The following is a 20355-nucleotide window of genomic DNA, read 5'->3' as shown; positions in this document are numbered from 1 at the left end:
ATACGTGACTTTTTACGAATGCTTTGCCCGATGTAATTACACCTGTACCGAACGAATCCACGCGTTGCGTCACGTACGGAGGTGCTCGAAGTCCAATAAACGGTCAGAGACACGCGCGGATTCTCGTCGCCTGAGTATCTGACTCTTCCCGATATGTGTGTATGTACATACTATGTATATAATGAGAATCAAAAGTGACCGCAGAGAATTTTATGCATATATTGGAGAAGGAATATAAGCAAATCTCTAGAAATGTAAATTAATGTGTACCTGATTATCAAAAATTACAGAAACTTTGTCAAAGTGTATGTATGATACACGACAATAAAATATGATTCGTCATCCATTTTAAGGAAGATGCAATCATATAAAAACGTAGACTTTACAGAAATACTTTGTTATGTAAAGAATATTCGATTTTTTCAAGTTTATTATTTTCGATTTTCATTATGTACATGTAGTTGTATACGTGGTTACGTGAACAGTGTAAAAGGTCCCTGTAAATCGCTCGAGGGACCTCAGGACGATTCTCCTCGATCCTTCTTGCCGGACAGGCACGTATAAAGCACCTGTTGGTCGCTCGGATCGCAAGCGTTCTTTGCCTCGACCGACCTCTATGTATACTATACCCGTGCATCGGCCCTTTTTGCCACTGGGAACAGAAATATTTTCACAGCTGACCAAGCATCACGGAGAGTGTACTTGGCACCTCGTCGCTGATGGATACTCTCCAGTTTAAAAAAATGTTCACGAATTTCAAATTGTCTGCACTTCTCCAAATTGGAAAGGTGATAAACTTTCTCAAGCATAAATAAAATGAGACGTTGACTAAATTCTAGAGTCATTACTATCAGACATTAATAAAATCTAAACATCTATACCGATAATAAATAAAAATCCATGAAACAAGATCAGGAATCCCGTGTCATTGCCTGCGAGCAAACTATGTATTAGCATTACAAAGAGCGCATCTGCAGCTTTGCTCGCGTTCCATCCGTGTGACACAGGTACTTACTGCCTACACGCGCGCGTTTAACACCGAAACGGCATGTGTGCGTCCAACGATTTCATACAGCGGCACACATGTGACAGAGAATCGCGACGAAATAAAGCGGCGCACGAACACCGTGGGGCCCGGCCGCGCAATTATCCCTAAACACAGTAATTAACGTCCGCGGGACGAGCACGGGGGTGTCGCGGCAACGTTTTCACCCTTCTTTAACCCCTCATCACGGCCATTACCGTTCAGGTTGTGATTACGCGAGCGTAGAGACGGGGTACGCGCGTTGGACGGACGAAGAGCAAGATTGAAAAGTCACGTCAGACCGGTCGCACGAATTAATTCCGCTGGAATAATGAGCGGCTGTGCGTGTGGAAAATTAGTCAAAGAAAATGTGGACGGTCGTATCTGCTCGACCGTTTCTTTGTGTACACCACTGATGTATAATGTAACAGATGTACGCTCGGAATTCGATTCCATCGAGCTTGCACGAGGATCGATGTGGGCAGTTGAATTCAACGTGTCATTTTTCTGATCGATGCCCATACAAAGTGGAAACGACAAATTGCCCAGCGTTCGTTACGAGCATTTCTAAAATCTTAACTATCGCAGTCCCGAATTTCATTATACATTTTTAAGAAACGTATTACAGTTTAAACCCGAGAAAACTATAACGTACCGTAGATATAATTCAGAATAAAAGAGGTGGCTAATGAAGGGTTGAAAACCGTTACCCTAATCCTCCGTTCGCGAACATCACGGTCGTTAAGTCCATGCCGATGTATCCATCCGCGGGATCTGAACACCGGATTTAATCGACACCGCAGGGACGAATCGACAGTTGGCGGTAATCGTAGAGCGAGCTACCGAACAAGAGGGTCCGGGAGTAGGAGGAGGGATGATTGTGCGCATCGCGTATAATTAGCGTAATAAGTAGTTTTTTGAGGCGGGACCCGCGCGGAGGGAAAACAAAGCTGGTGGCTGGAAGGCAGCTAATTCTGATCCAGGATCAGAGGACAAAAGGAGTTAAAGGTGCGCGCGTCTATGCGTATGCGTTGATAGGGCTGAAACACAGAGGGGGGTGGGAACGGGGCGGAGGAGACGACAGAGAAAAGAAAAAGCAGCGGCCCGGCGCACATCCTCCCTCTCGTCCATTCATCCTTTTGCAACGGGGTCCGCTCTCGGTTTCCGAATCAAAAGGCGGGGGCACCCTTTGGGCCCGCGAGACCCGTATACACTACTTTTTTTCTCTATCCTCCGCTCTCGCTCCGCGCACGACCCCCTTTATACGCGGCGCCGACAAAAGATCGGGGTGCGCGCGTGCACGCCAAGACAAGAGAGGGACGATCGCCGGGGAGACACCCGGTAAATCTCGACAATGACCCGGGCCGGTGTACGCGATCCACCAAAACGGATTAATTACAGCGTGGCTACGTAATTAGCCCCGCGGGAACCAGCCCCTCGCTGGGCCTTCTGTATTTTTCTGGGACTTCATTCAAGCTTCTCCATTCTCCGTTCTTTAGCTTACGCGGGTCATTTACTCTTAAGAAATTAAATCGTGAATAATAAATTTTACAACAATTTACATATTGTAATCAATTTGAAAATAAAACTGAGTAATGATAGAATGAGAACTGGCCAGCGACATTGTATCTCCCCTTCGCATTTATGCAATAAATTCTAAGGTAATTGAGAGATCCGAACTGGATGGAATGGACATTTTCAATCAGAAGGGGGACCTACGAAGAACCGTGAAGACGCCGTGGAATGAAAGAGAGGGACGCGCGTGGAAGAGCGGTGCGATATCCGTACGAATTTACGAGTCGCGCTAAAAACGTAAGCGACGTAAACCGGTAACGATCGTACCGTTTATCGAGTGGTTCGACGACAGCGAGAACGAGGCAAGAAAACCGAGGATACGCGAAATGCGTATACCTAAGCGCATGCGAATGCAAATACCGAGCCGAGACCGACTGTACTTCACGAACACTAGCACGTACCCACTATAAACACGAAGCTGGATCATTGGTATCAAGCCTGAGAATGGATGGAGACCGTCATAACGCGAGCAAGTAGACTCATATCAAACTCATGCGCGAAATCGGACACGATTTCTAGTTATATTAACGCTAGCAGCGAACCGCTAACAACGCTGCCCGACCGACTTTGATGCGGAATTAGCATAAATTCGAAGACGTTACTTCTCGCTTATTCAATTCTCCCGTATAACGAAAGAATGTTCGTCTCCCTTTTACATCGGCGAGCGAGGCATTACGAGCAATGTTTAAGTCCTACCACGCCAATTTCATCTGAAACGTGTTTCTTTTTTTCTAGCCGTAATGCCATCGAATGCAGTGTCATCAAGCGACTCGCATTATATTAATGCCAATGGGGGGCAGCATGAGAGAGCATGATAATCGGGTATACGTGGAATTAGCATGCCTCCGAATCATCGATTTTCTACTTATCAGTTATCCCTGCCCAAGTCCCCTTACCAATCATACCCAGCGTATCCTGCTCGCTTGTATCCTATGAGAACAGAGGAACTCCGGTCGTAAGTGTTTCTGGTGCCTAGAGAGCCGACGGAGGAGAGGACGGTTCTAGCTGCTTTACGATACAACGAGGTCTCATCCGAGCTGTATCGATACTTTCGATCGTGTTGGCATCGGAGATCGCGTGTCCACGCGCAACGGTTCCGCGAACGGCCAGGCGGAACGCAAGAACCGCGAGCGGCAGTCGTGGGTGATCAGCCGCGTGATATAAACACGTGTGAGAACTCCGGCGAGCCGCGCTTTGAGATTTGTAACGGGCGATCGTACCTACACGCCGTACGTACGTCGTGTATTCCCATTGCTGGTCTGCTTGTTAACGCGGCGGCCGTATTTTCTAATCAATCACCCGAGCTCGGAGGTGGTCGACTCCCAAACGAATCGCGTCGGGAAAGGCGAGTCGAAGACGCGATGGGAAAATTGATAGATAAGGGAAACGGTAGCTTTGGGCATGAAACGTGAAGAATGCAACCTGTAGACTTGTGATTTATAATATTTCGTGGAATGGAAGTATAGATTGTTTTAGTCAATTGTACTTGCGGTCGAGGTAAGAGAACTAAGGTACAAGGAGATAACAAGGAGAATCGGGGGAAATCCTAGAAACTTGGACTAAGAATGTAACAGGCATAATTAAGAAGGTGGCTCGGAGCAGTGAGAACTTTGCTAATAACTCCGGATGAGACTCCGTCTCACGAAAATTCTCGTGCCGCGGTTCACGTTCCTCAAGTTTGTTAACTCTCGTAAGCTTCCCGTTTGAACGAGCAAGAGGAAGATGCGGGGGCGAACGGTGGGGATGGTAGGTATATGGCCAACGAAATGAAGGGAGTTTCCTTCCCCGCGCGGAGCGAGTTTTTGGTGATTAGATTAGACTCCGTTTCGCCGATGGGCCAGCTGTCCACCGGAATTCGCTCAAGAATCTGCCTAAGTGGATGAAACCAACGAGGAAGGTCATCCGGCCGATTCGCCTCGCCTCGCCGTGTAATGAACGAACCCCGTACGAGTTCCAAGAACTTCTTTATTACCAAAGTTTCGAGATACGCTCCGCTCGTAATGATCGCCGTTTAGCGATAACGGATTAAAAATTTATCAACGACGCGCAACTTTATTCGATACGTTACCGAACGAATATATGTGGAATGTTTAAGTTCTTTTTGCAAGAGAGACTCGCGTTATCTACCGGTATTATTTGCAATATGAAGAAATCCTCAGGCTCGAAAATGAATTATGAAAGGAGACGATAATGATACCGAGAATACCAAAATGAATATCGTTTTCCATCAGCCGTTTCAATTTCGGTTAAAATTACAACCGAGTAAGATCGAGGAAATAAATCGTGTAAAATTTTTGTAATCACCACCCCGAGTGGCCCTGACGATCGGGCCCAAGTACGAATCGAAGAGCGGCGCATTCCGAAACGAGATCGAGAGTTGAATTTACTTGGAGTTATTTCCATTGGTCGGTCGAGCGTACTATCGAATCGTCGCAATATCAGACGAGAGGCAGAGGCCAGGAGAGAGCAGGGAGAGAGGGTAGGGCACGCCGATCGATAACAATAATAATGGGAAATGATCGCGACCGCAGTGGCACGTGATCCAATGACTATGCCCAGGAGGCGATGCCTCATTATTTCGATTTCCAAGCAACTAACCAGCGACCTTAGCAGCCTCACGAAATACGAACGGTTCTCCCTCTCCCCCTTTCCGTCTCCTCTCGTCATCATCTTCGTTCTGCGTGCGAACCCAATCATTCCTCCCGCTCGACCGCTGCACAGTCTAATGATTTCGACCTCGAATATCTTACGGCCGAACAACAATCAACTGTTATAATTGCAGCCTCGAGAACGATTCACTTATGGATTTTACGACTCGCCTCTACAACTTCGGACAAGCGCGATAAACGCAAACGTACGCTGTCGTGGGTGCAGAACGCGAAACTCGCGGCCGGACGATACAAAAGAGTTTCAGTTTCGATAAAGACTCGTTTCATGGTTGTATCATCGAATTATGTGGAGGAAAAAGGTAAATTTCGGTTCACCTCCGGCCTTTTTTTACCTCCGGACCGGATCAAGATTGGCGGCGAGATTTAACGATACGAAATATAATTACACCGAGGCTGGAACAGCTCGGAGCGCGAGGCACGGTTAGGCGCAATTATAACAACGCGCGCACATCCCAAGAGTGCCGTCCTTCCACGAAGACACCGGAATATTGACCCCGGCCTCGCCGTGCCGCTCCGGAGCCTGCACCTGCAGGGGCTGTATGCAATCTTTGCGCCGTAACGACCCTACCGAGAGGAATACGTTCTGCGCGAAGAGTATTACGTTTCTATGTCGGATACGTATTAGAATAGAGAGATAGAGGGCCTTCGATATCTTGTCATTGCGCGGAAATAAGAGGAATCGGAACGAGCGGGAAGAGCCCGTGGGGGCAGATAAAATCGAAACAGGAATACCGCGAGATACGTCGAAATGCATAATGAAAGAACAAACACGAGTGCGTTGAAAATTCCAGGAGAACTTCGAGTAGAGACTGTGAATTTTAATAGGATACAAAGAGAACAGTCGAATTCGAAGTTTACAGGCTGACATAAATTGTTTGGAACAACCGATTCCCATCGTTCGAGGGAACCACGAGAATCAGCTTAATTTTCATCGAACGCGGTTGAGACCGGAATAAAAAATCGTATAACAACGAAACAACTTCCTCGCCGATAATTTCTCGCGATCCATCGCATCGAAAAGCTTGATAGCCGATGGGGTTCTCCGCTTTTTTTTTTTCCTCTACTCTCTACGAAGGACCTGAAAAGCCCGCGGGTCACGGGTTAAACGGGCCTTCCCGTGACAAGGCCCTCGGGATGCGTTCCCCGAGACAGGATGCTCGGCTCAGAGTCCGGGAGAGAGAACGAGAGAGGAGGGGTCGTACACGGACGCACGCTCACCGAGCTGACTTCGGTTCCTGTGATAAAGTGCTCATAATGTTTTTAACGAGTAAGCCGCGCGCGTAATTTTATAATTCGGCCGTGGCTACGGCCCCGTGGTATTTCGAGAGTGGATATAATGATTCGATGATTATGCGGCCATATCTCACCCACGGCTGCCTCGTCCCGGGGAGAGATACAGCCCGACTACAGCCAACTGATCGCCATACCGTTCCCGTGCAGATGGAAACAATGTCGGTGGACCCTCCCACGCCACGTACCAGGGACTGTACCACGGCGAGCCGGAGTAATTCCCCCAATTATAAAATTATTATCCTGCGGTTGGCACCCCCGGGCAACACGCGGGTTCAGGCCTGGCCTCTCCGCTTGCTTCGGCCTCGTTCGCCATGTTATCCGTTGTACACTCTTCCATGTATTCTTCCTTCCCTCCCTTCTCCTTCCATTCCATCCGTCTGTTCCATCCGGCTCTCGTCGATCCTCTCGTTGATTCGCGGATCAGATGCTGCGCACGTTTAACTCTCTCCCTCTCGCTCTGGCTCTCTCGTCGATCAGGATTATTTCAAATTGATTAACCCTTTTCCCGTATTTGGCATAGGTTTTCAGTGTTTTGTGCTCCGTACGTTTTCGGCCTCGGATAATTATTCCCGATAGCAGTGTGGCGATTATCATTTCAGAAATCGTCCCGTCGTTAAGCATTCAGCCGGAGTAAAGAGTTCTTCAGTACGGGTTACCTAATTGGTAACATTCGTAACGTCTTAAAAACAACTGATGCGTTTAATTTAACTTTAACGAGTTCGAGACTCTGGGAGTGACGCGATCATACCAAACAACTTATGTGCGATCCTCCTTTTATATACGTTCAAGCTCCAAGAATTTTGTCTCCATAATCAAATAGCAATTTTTTAAATATCAATCGAATGCTTTAAGTAAATTAATGCATAATTATTTCTGAGTGTCTGAAGACTATCTAACCAATGAGTGTCTAGAAATTAGCGATACCACACGGTGGTGTTTCCTGTTCTGTCTCGAAGGACCGATAGCTAAGGAGCCATTTATGGTAGAATTTATACGGGCCGTTAAGGAAGATCGAGCTCCGGAAGGGTGAAAAATAAATAAATATAACCGAGACAACCCTTGCGCGGTGGCGATCTTTCCTTGACTCAAGCTCGTTCATAATCTTGCCGGTGACTGTTGGTGACTTTAACCGAGCCAACGTCTGCCCGTGTCCCATCGTCTGTAACAACGTGTGGATACGTGCGTGAAATTCCCGACGACGCGGACAGAACCACTCGAAACGGCGCGGCGTTTCTATTAAGAAATGACAAGGGCAGAAACGCGTGTTCAGTAACAATTAATATGAAGAAAAAATAGGAAACATTAAATATTGTACGTGAAGTACAACACATAAGTGCGTTCGAATCATTCAAGATTTATTCCATGAATATTAATTTTTCGTCGCTAGCGGATATGAAAAATTAATGACGGGACAAAATATCGAATGAATAAATGATTCTTCAGGGAACCACACGAGTGTTATTTAATTAAATGCATTGCTAGTAGTTCCAGGATGAAAAATGAGAGGAGCAAAAGTAGAGAACTGGTTTGTGACCGACACGGGGACAGGAAAATTTCGATATCTCCCATCTGCCGGAAATTAGCGATCCATGCTCCTCTAGAATAGTGACGATCCGTCACGGGTACGAACCATTAGTCCTGAAGTTTCGGTAAGGCGAGGAAGAGAACGTTGGTCCCCGTGGGTGGGGTGCTCCCGCGAGTTAAAAGGACAAGAATGTTTGACAGCCATTTTTCAGTGATCACACCGAGTTAGTTATCGACGCCGGGATCTCTCACCCCGGCTGGCCCCTTAACACCCCGTGCAGCGACCCAATCTCAACAAGCCGTTCTTCGTTTTCTATTTTCCCTTTCGTACCGAATGAAGAGAGAAGTTATCTTTCATCTTCTCCTCTCCTTCCTTCATCCGGCGCGCATTCGGTGTATCAAGAATCTCGTGGTTCCTTCTCTCTCTCTCTCTCTCTCTCTCCTCGAGCCACCCCGCGCTATCGGTGGTCGCACCGGGTCTGACGAGCGAGCCAGCCGTCCTCGAAAAGGAATCCTCTAATGCGCGCCATTGTGCGTCTAGTTAACGGGCCGATCCGCCCGCAACGGGCCGCGCAACGTGATTCATTTTTTACTTCCATGAAAAGTTTTTTGATTGATCGGAAATTAGGGACTTTAAATACCACCCCGGGGCACGACACGTCCGAATGAAGATCGTAATCGATCCATCGCGCCGAGGGGACCCGGCCTCCGAAGTTCCATTGTGAACTGGCCAACGCGAAACGCCCGTGTAGTACGTATACGCACGTACGTACACATCAATTTACCGTCGACCGTCTCTGTCTCTCGCGTTTTCGAGTTTCGTACCGGCTCGCATCATTCCCCCGTCCGTCAATCGACGAGCGTGAAGCCCTTCGCCGAGGTTTCGTGGACGATGTTCGGCGTGGCCCCTCGATTACCCATAAATCTGCGCTAAAGGTTTCAGACCCGGCGACTTAAATGATGGACCGTCTTTCTTCCTTTCCTACCTCCGGGTGATGCTCGACGCGAACCGAGGATCGCCTCCAGCGACCGCGAATGGAACGCAAAGTGCCCGGACTCGTGCACTTTTACGGGCTCTTCTTCGTAATTATCGGTATTCTTTCAAAAAAATTCCGCTCGTTTTTTAGTTCGCACTAAATCACGTGGAAGATCCCAATTCGTCCGACGATAAATAACATATATAATAAATTGTATCTCTTTTATATACCAGGTGCATAGACCGAGTCTCGTCAGGTTGAAATTGGTAGAAAGAAGAGAGAACGGGAGAAAAGAAATTCGAACCGGAGACGGTTGTAGACAGTTATTGAACGCGAAATGACAGTAACTATGTGCAAATATTGGACCCTGCGCGTCGGTACGTTATTGAAAATGATTTGCGAAACGATCACGGTGACGCGGCAGATGTCGAAGATAATCGCCTAAAGAAAACTCGAATCCCGAGCGCTTAGGATTAATTGAAACGATGTGATCAGACTGATCCGATCTCGTACATTTAAATTCGATAAAGATAACTCGCGACGCAGAGGACGACGTATTCCCAGCAATTCAATGGACAAACAAACTTTTCCGAAACTAAATGGAATATTTAATACCAGCAATTGTATGCAACATTCATCAACGTAGAATGACATTTTAGGAGAAACAAAAACCCGTGTGCAAACACGAGCAACTTAATGAACAGCGATCAACTCTAACAATCGTTATAGCCTGGGGTGTAGTTTTCAATATTCAAAAGATCTCGACGCCCGATACCGGCGCGTATACGACAGTTTCACAATAAATCTTCATCGTTCCTCGTCGTTTCTATCTGCGAAAAATCTTTTCAATTCCGAATATCCGCGTACGCAAGAGAAGAGAGAGTCGATCGCACGCGAGGTCTCGCAATTAACGAATCAGATACGGCGCGACATCAAAAAGACAAATGACCCCGGTAAGATGGGAGCGGATAAGAGCGTTCTTTTTTTTTTTCCGCTCTGTCTCTCTTCAGCCCGAGTAGGCTCGCGCGCTTGACGAGTATGAATCGGGGATCTGATAACAGAAGAAACGGTTCGACCCGAGCGTAGTGTGGGCCAGTCGAGAGAAAGAGTAGGGGGTCAGGGCTGAAAGAAGGTGGATGAGTATGAAAATTATTCTTTGGGATGCGCGTACGGGGCGCGCACACTTGTCAAGATGGCGCACAGAATTAATTAAATTAAGCCTGCACCTCCCTCGAAGAAGATAACCCGTCCGAGGGAGAACGCAGGCTCGTCCGGCGCGAGGTAAACGAGGAAAGGAACGAAACGAGGAGACCGAGAGGGATCTCCGGTTCGACATCGAGTGCAAGTCATTCCAGTCATTGGTTGCTCCGTAGGAATCTTTAGTCCGGTGGGTGTGCACGTATGTGTACACGCGGCTCGAAGGGAGCCGAGCGCGTGTGCGACCGTGTGGGTGGACGAGGTGTGTTTTGACGTTTGCCCTCACGCCAGGTATTCTCGGTTCCCCTCGACCCCGCCGTGACGGAATTTCTGGCGCGCGAAACGCTCTCGCTAACCAATCTGATCCGCGGATTTCGCCCGGTCCGCCGGAGGAAGACACGACCGAATAGACGACCGATTAATGTTGAATACACGGGGAATTTTTCGTGGTCGCGCGGTGTCGCGATGGAGATTGTAAGTTACGTCGTAAAGCGGTTGCGTTGCCAGCAGCCATGAGCGTTCACGATGAAGAAGTTAATTAGCACTCGAGCTCCGAATCATTACCCCTTTTATAAAACCGTCGATTTAAAGGAAACGTTTGTACGTACGTTTCTGGGAAACGATGTTTAAAACGCTCGTCATTTTCCTTCTTAAGAATTTCATTTCCTTAGCTAAGACATTCCTAAACTTGCTTGCACAATCAGTCTTAGCGTAAAGACGTATGTAAAAATTATACGTAATGTTTTAATTATGCATAACTTGACAGTCCGTATGATTTCGTCAAACGTTAACTAGGAAAAGAGACTAAATAAGATACGAGAAGGGGTCGTCGAAGAAGGGCCGGCACTTCCGACACCGTAGTTAGGTGGTACGTACCTGAGCAATGCCGGCTTGTTGACACTTGGCCCCTGGGCCGCTAAATCGCTTCGGAGTTAAGGCATCCGAGGGCCTAAACGGCTCTCCCCTGCAGAGCGAGGAGAATAACGCGAAAATGAGCGAGAAAGAGAGGGTCAGAGAGCCGTGACTTTTCTTACTCTCTTATTAAGCGCGTCGAAAAAAAGGATACGCTGAAACAAGGACAGAGCGCAAGGGGTTCCCGGGATAAAGGATGCAAATGCTCATGCCGGCCATCAAAATCTAATTAACCAGCGAAAGAACGGTGTGCCCGGACGAAAGCTTCCAGGAAGAAAAAAGGCTCGGGTTTAGCGGTTCGAAGGTGTCGGAGGAGACCGGTAAGGTTCCCTTATGCATATGCCAAGTTCCTTCTTCCACCCACTCCTTACCCGTCTCCTCTTCGCGCGGAGTCTTAACCTTCTTCATCCGAGTCTATACGGGGGTGAGAGAGCCGAAGCAGAGAAATCTCTATAGCAAACGTCGTTACGAGCCGGGTTTTATGTCGTCCGGTCGCGTATAACACCCCGCAGCATGAAATTCGTTGGCATGTAACGGGAGTCCTAAATTTCCAGCGAGAGATGCGCACCAGATCTAGTCACGCTTAAGTTTTATCCGCTACCGAGACTCGTACGTTTACGTATCGGCAAATATATCTCAACTTCGTCGCGTAGGATAAGGCACGGTTATATGCTGATACCCACTGATAACAATTTACATGATCTTTTTTCGTATTTAAAATATTCTATCATGCAATTTTTTACACGATTGAAATATTGGTCGCATGGATGCGATAAATTATAATTGTCAAAATATTTTAATAAAATGATTGCTTCTTCATATTAAATTACCATTGCAATTTATGAAATACCCGTTTTCTACCAGAAGGGATATAAATCTATGAGAAGTTATTTTACATACAGGCTATAATTTCTCCTCTTACAGTAAGCGCAAATCATTGCGATTCAGAGCAGAGCGCTCTCGTTCTAGACCTTCGTTCATTATCGGATATTATACTAACTTTGCCAGCTTTGTGATCGATAATCGCATTACTCCTCGCGGTTGAACGATCCAAAACTAACGTGGAAACCTTACTCGAGTTGGAATCACGTCGAATGGATTTACGCATCGAGGCTGCTGGAACTGGAGGATGCGTACCACCCTACGCGCCTGTTACACGTTAGCATAAAGTAGTTGTAGCTTTATTAAGATTATTGATGCCAGATCCGATCTACAGCCGGATTAGTCAAGCTGGTTCTGATTCCTCGCCTTCTTCCTTCGTCCTTTTTTCGTCCTACAGCTTTTCAGCCGTCTTATCGCAGAAGCTCGAACACTGAACCTTGTACGTGCCACTAGACAAGCCCGTAGCATGATCGACAAAGATTTTTCTTCGCTGCGTCCGTCTCGAGCGAGTTCAATAAAAGACATTTCAATACTCGCCTCGGAAGTCGTCCCTGACACTGACATTTTTAATAGTGTTCACGCGTCGATACAGGCAATAATATTTTGAACGTTCCAGCGATACGTATTAATGCCATATTCGACGTCGGAGTATGTACGAATTTTTCGCGCGCGATACCGGATTCATTGCGAGAAACACAAATTCATTAGAGGGGTGAGTAAAAGCAGGAGCGTGGGACGAATAAATCCGGTCCGGTCAAGCGACAGCGAACATTTTGAGAGTTTGCGGCCCGATTCCGGGGCCCGTTTCGGCCAGGTGGACCGCGGTGCCGGCGATCGAAGAATCGAAGTAGTTTCCGATGTCAACGACTGGGACGACCTCCGGCGTCTGTCCGCGGCCCGTTTCCAACGATAATTCGCGATCCGTGTCGGCCGTAACTCTTCCTTCTCTTTCTTCTTAGCGGGGCCTCGCAGTCGTCGCCCGGAATTACAGCCGGATTTACAAGGAGCGGCGGATTTACAAGCCGGCCAAGAGTGGCCTTCCCTGTTCGATCCCCGGCCGACGCCGGGCCCTGGAATCGTTCGAAAGTACCGAAAAAGCAGACCGCGAAGGAGCGCGGAATGTCCGAAAGAAACGGCCGCGATTATTTCGAAACACGCCTCGCCGATACCGCGCCCTGCTTTCCTACGTTACGACCACCACGCAAAGTACTACAGAATACGAACCTTGATAATTGCTCAATCGATCTTTGCGATTATCGATAATACACATTATAAAGAAGCGTCGCGGCTAAGTAAAAATTCTCATTGACGAAGTCAAGAATCTAATGGAGATCCCTGATAGAATTTTTGATCAACAATTGTCGCTCGGATTGCTCTACCTGCGATTGGCGAACTATTTAATTTGCGCATAACATAACGATGAGCTCGTTCGATAAATCGACTAGAAGCATTCTCGATATTTTAAAGGGAAAGAATGAGTAGGAGTGCTGTGCTACCGGATGTAAGATACGTTCTTGCGGGCGTGAAAAATCGTCGATTTAAGGTGGTTCCGAGCAGACAGATAACTGTCCGAGCGGAGGACCATCGCGACGGATTATCCGGGCGTGGAATAAAAGTTCGCTTTCTTGCCGCGATAAAAGTGCAAATCTTCGACGAGCCGTGAGGGGAGAAGGTCTGCGATTCTTGGAAAAGCGCGAGGACGTTAATGCATCCGGAGACACACCTTTGAATTCGGTCAATAAAATCTTCCTTTTTCTCGGTTCACGATTCTACCACGAGCGCGATACATCGACATTATCGCGTCGGACACCCAGTATAGTCGCGGGCGTCCTAAAACAACAATGGAGGCATTAAGATGATCTACGGCCGAGTCGCTTGACCCTCTGATTCAAAAAAGGTGTTCGAATCCACTCGGTGAAACGAGGAGGGAAACAGAGAACGGAACCGAGTGGATGGAGAAAGAAAAAGAAAGAAACGAGCAAAAGAAACAGAGAGAAAGAGAGAGAAAGAGAGAGGCTCTCTCCCGGTTTTCTCGTTCGTGTGGGTGTCAGCTTAATGTTCCGGTCAGCTGTGTTCGTGACCATCGAACGACTCAAGTGTGAGTCCGGCCTTTAACTCACCTCGCGTCTCGAGTCGGAGGTGCTCGCGCGCACCACGCACTTTTTGAGCCTGATTAAATATATATTAGAAGCGAGAGAAGATCTGGGAGAGGGGAGTCGCTCGCCGCGGGGGGTTTGGTATTTTTTCAAGAGGGCGAGCGTGACTCCATGGGTGCGGTCCAACACTGATACCAAATTCGTGAACCGATACATGTGCACCGTAACGATGCTTCTTCTTCGATGCGATTCATACACTGTGACTCTTATACAGAATTTCGAACTAATCAAAAGTTCAAAGAATCGATAAATTAAATATATAAATATACTCTAAAGTTCTTATGTGATCAAGAAATTAGCCTGAGACAATTGCATCGATAAAAGATAAATATTTTCCTGTAGCTCGAAAAGGTCCACTGCAAGTTTGATATCCCGCTTTTACTTTATTCCCTTATCTCATGATGGCACAAACCGTGCCGCAGCGATAAAAATGTATTAGGTATTCCCCGTTCGCGAGTTTTGCCCGGCACGGCGCGGCGCATAAACGAAACAAGATTTATGAAAAGCGAACTTTCGGTTTCGGTACGTGCCACGGTTCCTGCAACGGGTTTTGTTTATTCGCCAAGCGTCAGAACCGTTTCCGTTTTACATAATGCAAGAAAAATGAATTTTCGATCGGCGTAATGGAGAGATTATGAAGAGGAATGGAAAACCGGCGGAAGGAAGAATATGATTCACGATAGATGGACGACGGGCGACTGAATTAATCATTTCACGTTGTCGTTAAACAACAGAAGAGCATCTTCAAGACGCGGGCCATCCGTAGCACGATTTTCGCTCCTCTCGGTTTAGAAATATGAGGAAGGCGCCCTCCCAAGTAGCCGCGACCGTGTCGTGTCCCCGAATTTATCTTCGGCTCATTAATAAGAGACGACAAGCATCGATAAGGAAGTATAAGGGCTCGGCTAGAATGGGTTGAAATGAAAGGAACGACAAACGACTGTCGGTGAAAACCCTGGGGCGCGGAGCCAGGTAGCTTCATTTACGAACCAGCCGATCCTAGTCGCGTTCCTTGCCCATCAGTTATTAATGTGCTACTGGGTGTCTGTAAAAATGGTACTATCAAACGACCATAAATAGAAGACTGGGACTACCGAATTTACTAAATCACGAGTCTCTAATTACATACTCGAAAAATATACAAATTATACACGTAAGATTCTAGCAATGAAATTGTCATGAAACGTTTGTCAAATATCCACGTAATAAAGACAATATATTTGTAAAATGAAATTGATCCATTTCTCTTCTAACAAAGCCAAGTACCCTTATGTGCTTTATTAAGCGTAGGACGTTACTGGACCACTATTGCTAAAGATACCAAGAGAGAAACGAGGGTGCAACAAGGGGGATGGTATTGTAGCCGGGTCCCCGGTCAGATAAGTCATAATAGTGGCTCGGCCGAGACGTTGTTAATAGTCAACAGAGGATCACGCCGAGATAGCGCGCTAATGTACGCATTTATTTGAAATATTAAACCCGGAGAAAAAGAGAAGGAAGGCGGCAGGTTCCCTTCTCGCCCCACCCTTCCTCGGGGAACAACCTCGCCGTGAGGGGAGTCACGGGAAAAGACAATTATAAATGATGATAATTAACGAAGATCTTAACTGGCCACTCCGAGGCTTCACGGTTGCGCCGGTGCTCGCTCGACGATTTGAGAGGCATATTTGTTTAGCATGTCGGTTTTCTATGTCCTCTAATCACGTCCCTATTCGTTTCTCTAATTGTACTGAGCCTACGATTGAAATTAAATAAATCGCCTTCAAATTTTCAACACTATTATTCCCCCGAGAAATGTTAATTAAAATATACTGAAGTAAAAAATGTTAGACGATAGATCTTTTATAATTGATTATTTCATCGTCGAGTCGCCGGCAATGATTTCACGAGCGAGGAACTCGTCTGAAAGCGTTTTAATAATAATTGTTCCTCCTCGGTGAGGCATCGCGTTGGAACGGTCGAAGAATCCCAGACAGGCTGATCAAATCAACACTGAGTAACAATGATACCGCTAACTCTCTTTCTCTCCTTCTCCTTCCTAATTATTAATGTGCTCGAGCGAACAGATAATCCTCACAATCATCGTCGATGCATTCAGAGCCTAACTCCTCTCGCTCTATCTCTCGTTATTGAATATGAGTGATTAATTAAGAACATCTCACGACCCGCTGACTCGCCGTGCACGTCCTCCCCCTCTCTCTCTCTCTCTCTCTCTCTCGCTCTCCCCCGGGCTGAAAACAAACTTTGAATATCACGTCCAAGGACCCGAAGGCGAGGAACGCGCGCGTGTAAAATGATTTTTTTGCCGATCTTCGCGCTCGTACCTACCTACGTACGATCAGCGACCAGTACACAACCGAATTCCAAGTGGAAACGATAAAGAATCGTCATATATACCATACGGAATTCTACGACCGAACCGAGTCCGATGTCAGCCCGTGGACAATCGTAAAGACCCTTTGTTTCATTCTTGCACCCCGACAGAGTTCACCTACGTGGAGCCGGAGGAGACCTTGCTACAATGACTCGGGAGAAAAAAAAAAGAGGCGACGACGAAGACAACTGATACAATATTCATTTACTGCTACGTGTGCCTATGTTTCATAATGTCACGGTGGAGAGAGACCGGGGGAGAGGAAGAGCAAAAAGAGACAGATGAAAGAGAGTTGCATTCAAATGAAGGAATGCCGGGGGCGGCGGGACAAGGGGGAGGATAGGTGGAACCCCAGGATGACACTTCTCTTAGGTGATTTATACCCGTTGGTCGAATGACCATCATCTCGTGGAAAGATCTACAGGATCTCAGAGTCGCTTAGTTAGTCTTCGGACGCGAAGGATAGTTAGTCCCTAGGATGGTACAACGGGTGGGGAGGGGGCGCGGGGACGGAGCCAGATACAACGGGGACTTAACGCATAATGGGGGGCCTTATGCAACGTGAAACATATAATTCCGTGGCACTCTCGTTACTCTCGGGTAACACTATCATTTATTTAAGCATCGACGTTCATTGCGTCGTTTGCGGACCTTGCGCTTACATTTCTCTTTGACCCAGCCGGGATCTCTGTATCGATAATGCGTCCGTCCGGGAAAAAAAAACCATATTTGTAGCGCAGGTTAATGGCATTCTTGATTTACATAAAAATTGGCCCAACGTCAGTGCCAGAATACCACCCATTTTATATAAAAAGGAACATAATATCCCCTAAAGATATTTCTACACCATTCATTTCGAACAAATATAAAACTCTGTCTTACTTATTTATTCCCAAATTCGGAGTATATGATAATGAGAGTTGGTGTAGTAATTTGTACATGATTTTAACAACTGGTAGAAGAGTATTGAGTTTCCAATGAATAAATAAAGTAACCCGGTGACAGGCTTGACACGAGGTTAAAACGTTTTTTAATTTTATTTCGGGCCGAGTACTTACATGCTCGAGTACTCGCATTAACTGAGTAAACAGCAGCCTCGCTTACAAGAATAAACGGTTGGGCAAGAATTAGTGTTTTAACACCGGAAAAAAGAGAAGAGAAAAACGGAAGGTGGCTGACGTTTACTCGAACGCAAGACGAAGGTGCAACAGTAATTTGCAATCGGTAGAATCTAAATTGCTGATTGTAGATTAACAAATTGCGAAACAATACGAACGTTATAGAAAGCAGTGGTTTATTGAAGTGTAAACGCGAATTTTACGTAGATTACGAAAGTGACAATATCTCGGGGATTATGAAAGTTGCAAACCATAAATCTTAACGCTCGATTTGTGATCATTTTTCGTCGTGCGACATGCTTCCGTGATAATTCGTGAAAGTCTCGTGAAAGTTACGAGAAATTAGAGGAAAATCGTTTCTGCGGCCAGAATCTCTCGTTCGACTACACGCGTCACTGATTATTAATTTCGAGCCACTCACGGCTCACGGCGCGATACCGGTGTCTCAGATAAGATTATCAAGCCTTTGTAGCTGTCTAATTTGCCCGGTGATTAATAGAGTAACGTACCGGTGGGAGATAGGTAATCAAATTTTTAATGCCCGGCCCACGCTTAGTTATTTTCTACCTTACAATTAGCTTCGCGGCGTGTAACTCGAGCCAGCTATCCTAATAAAGTATTCAGGTTGCGTCAGAGTTTAATTATTACCGGAAGCAAAGAGGCTGGAAATTCAGTGACCACTCAAAAATTACAGACTGCAAATTTTATGCATTTTTAAGAGAACTAAATGTGTAGTAATTACAAATGCTGTGTCGTAACGTATAAAACTATTCAGAGTATGAAAAACTGAATTTCAATTCTATATAAATGCACATTTCAATTGCAGTCTAATTATGAACAATAGCTTCAAGTATTATTCGAAGCTAAACAAGACAGTTTCCCTTGACTCATCAAGCGAAGAAAAAGCATTGTGAGAACAATACTGTAAGTTTCGACCTATCGTTTCAACGATCCGAACGGTTTCGAAATCGCAGGGATCCGGGCGATTTCATTCGCGCAACATAAAAGCGCGCGCGGATCGGGACGAGCGTTTCACGTGGCAAAAAAGAGGAGACCTGATTTGACAGTCATCGGTGTGGGAAACGCGTCGGGTTTGAGGCTAACGAAGCTGCAGGCGTGTGTACACATAAAAGTCGATGTCGAGAGTTCACGAACCGTGAAGTAGGCGAGGAAGAAAGAAAAGAAGACGAGGGAACGAAACCGATGGAGAAGAGGCGACACGAAGCGTACAGATAGAAGAAGAGGAAGAGAATTGCAGAGAGGAAACGAGGAGAGGAGAGAGGAAGCATGGGCGCCACTCTTCGAAACGGAGCCTTGTCCTCGTCTTCACGGTGTGCAAGCTCGCGCGCCAACTCGCGGGGGTAAACAGACGAAATTATATCGAAGAAAAATTACCCCGAGATAATAGTGATTAATGATGCCGGTGGCACGCGCGTGTGCGTGGACAGGGGCCGTGTGTGCGTGCTCGTCGGTACGCTGATGCCCGATAAAATATGATACTTGGTAAACTCCGCACCGTTCGGCTCGTTCCTTCCTTCTTTCTCTTCCCGCGTTTGCCATTGGCAAACTGGCTCGCTATCTACCGTCCAGTTTGGCGACAGCGCGAGGCGAAGGCGAGCGAGAGGGAGACGAGGAGCGGAGGAATTGGCGGAGAGCAATCTTCTCTAATTAACACATTAAGACTAATCAGAGCCAGTTGGGCTATTCCTGTTCGAGGGCCCACTCGCTTAGATTTAACGTTCCACCTAAATTAATTCTAATTATTACCATGCCCGTTTGCGAGCTGTATATTGAGATCGACGTGGTTGTTTCGCTGGTCGAAAATGTCGTAACCGACCTCGTATTAATCTTCTTTGTCTGCGGACACTTTGTCCCGAGAACGATCCCTTCCCTTCCCAATCAATTCTACCTCGTTTTTAAAAACCTCTATTTCTCTTCACGTCGAAACTAGGACGATCTATATTAACTGTATGACTAAATAACACCCTCAATTCTTATTGTAAACAATATTTAATTATCTCAAAGTAGATCCCTGACTAAATATCGCGAATTAATTTAATAAACCTTATCGAGATTATGTGAGAGAATAGAATTCAAAGAAACTAAATCATTCGCCTAAACTCCGTACGCGAAAGTCAGTCGCGATAATTAATAATCGTCGGAAGATCCTTTGTACACGCGAACGAGTTTCCGAGACCCTCGTGGACGGGCATAATAGCGACCATACGAAAAAATGAGAGCTGAAGATCACCGTCGAGATCTGACCCCAGATAGCTGGACGACGGGGCCTTATACATTCGAGCGTGCCGGAGGAGTGGGTATATCTCTACCTATGTAAAACACGTGCCCAGAAAATATTTAAACCAGTTCCCTCTGTCCCCCTTCGTCCCTTACACCGCCACGACGTATGGTACCGGAGGATCAGTCATTGTCATTGACAATCCAGTTGCGGAACGTTTGTTTCTAAAGTGCCAAACTATTTGTTTCTTTCTCCCACCCTATGCCACATATATTGACTTAGTGTTCATTATTGCATGTTCATCAAATTTTATAATGTTCATAAAAAATGAGTGAGACAAAGAATCTATCAATTCAATTGGACTATTCTCCTAATTCATACTTTCATTCATGTTTCTTTAGTATTGAGTGATAAG

General features: G+C 46.4%; 1 protein-coding gene across 2 annotated transcripts in view; it reads right to left on the bottom strand.

Annotated features, from left to right (window-relative positions):
• LOC108625523 (uncharacterized) overlaps window positions 1–20355 on the bottom strand; it is a 132812-nt gene that overhangs the window by 111009 nt on the left and 1448 nt on the right. The gene's annotated exons all lie outside the window — the stretch shown is intronic.

The sequence above is a fragment of the Ceratina calcarata genome, unplaced genomic scaffold (genome assembly GCF_001652005.2).
Source record: "Ceratina calcarata isolate Rehan_Ccalc_2016 unplaced genomic scaffold, ASM165200v1 scaffold363.2, whole genome shotgun sequence".
NCBI classification, from domain to species: domain Eukaryota; kingdom Metazoa; phylum Arthropoda; class Insecta; order Hymenoptera; family Apidae; genus Ceratina; species Ceratina calcarata.
Note: the sequence above shows the minus strand (reverse complement) of the source record. Positions and strands in the feature narration are given on the sequence as shown.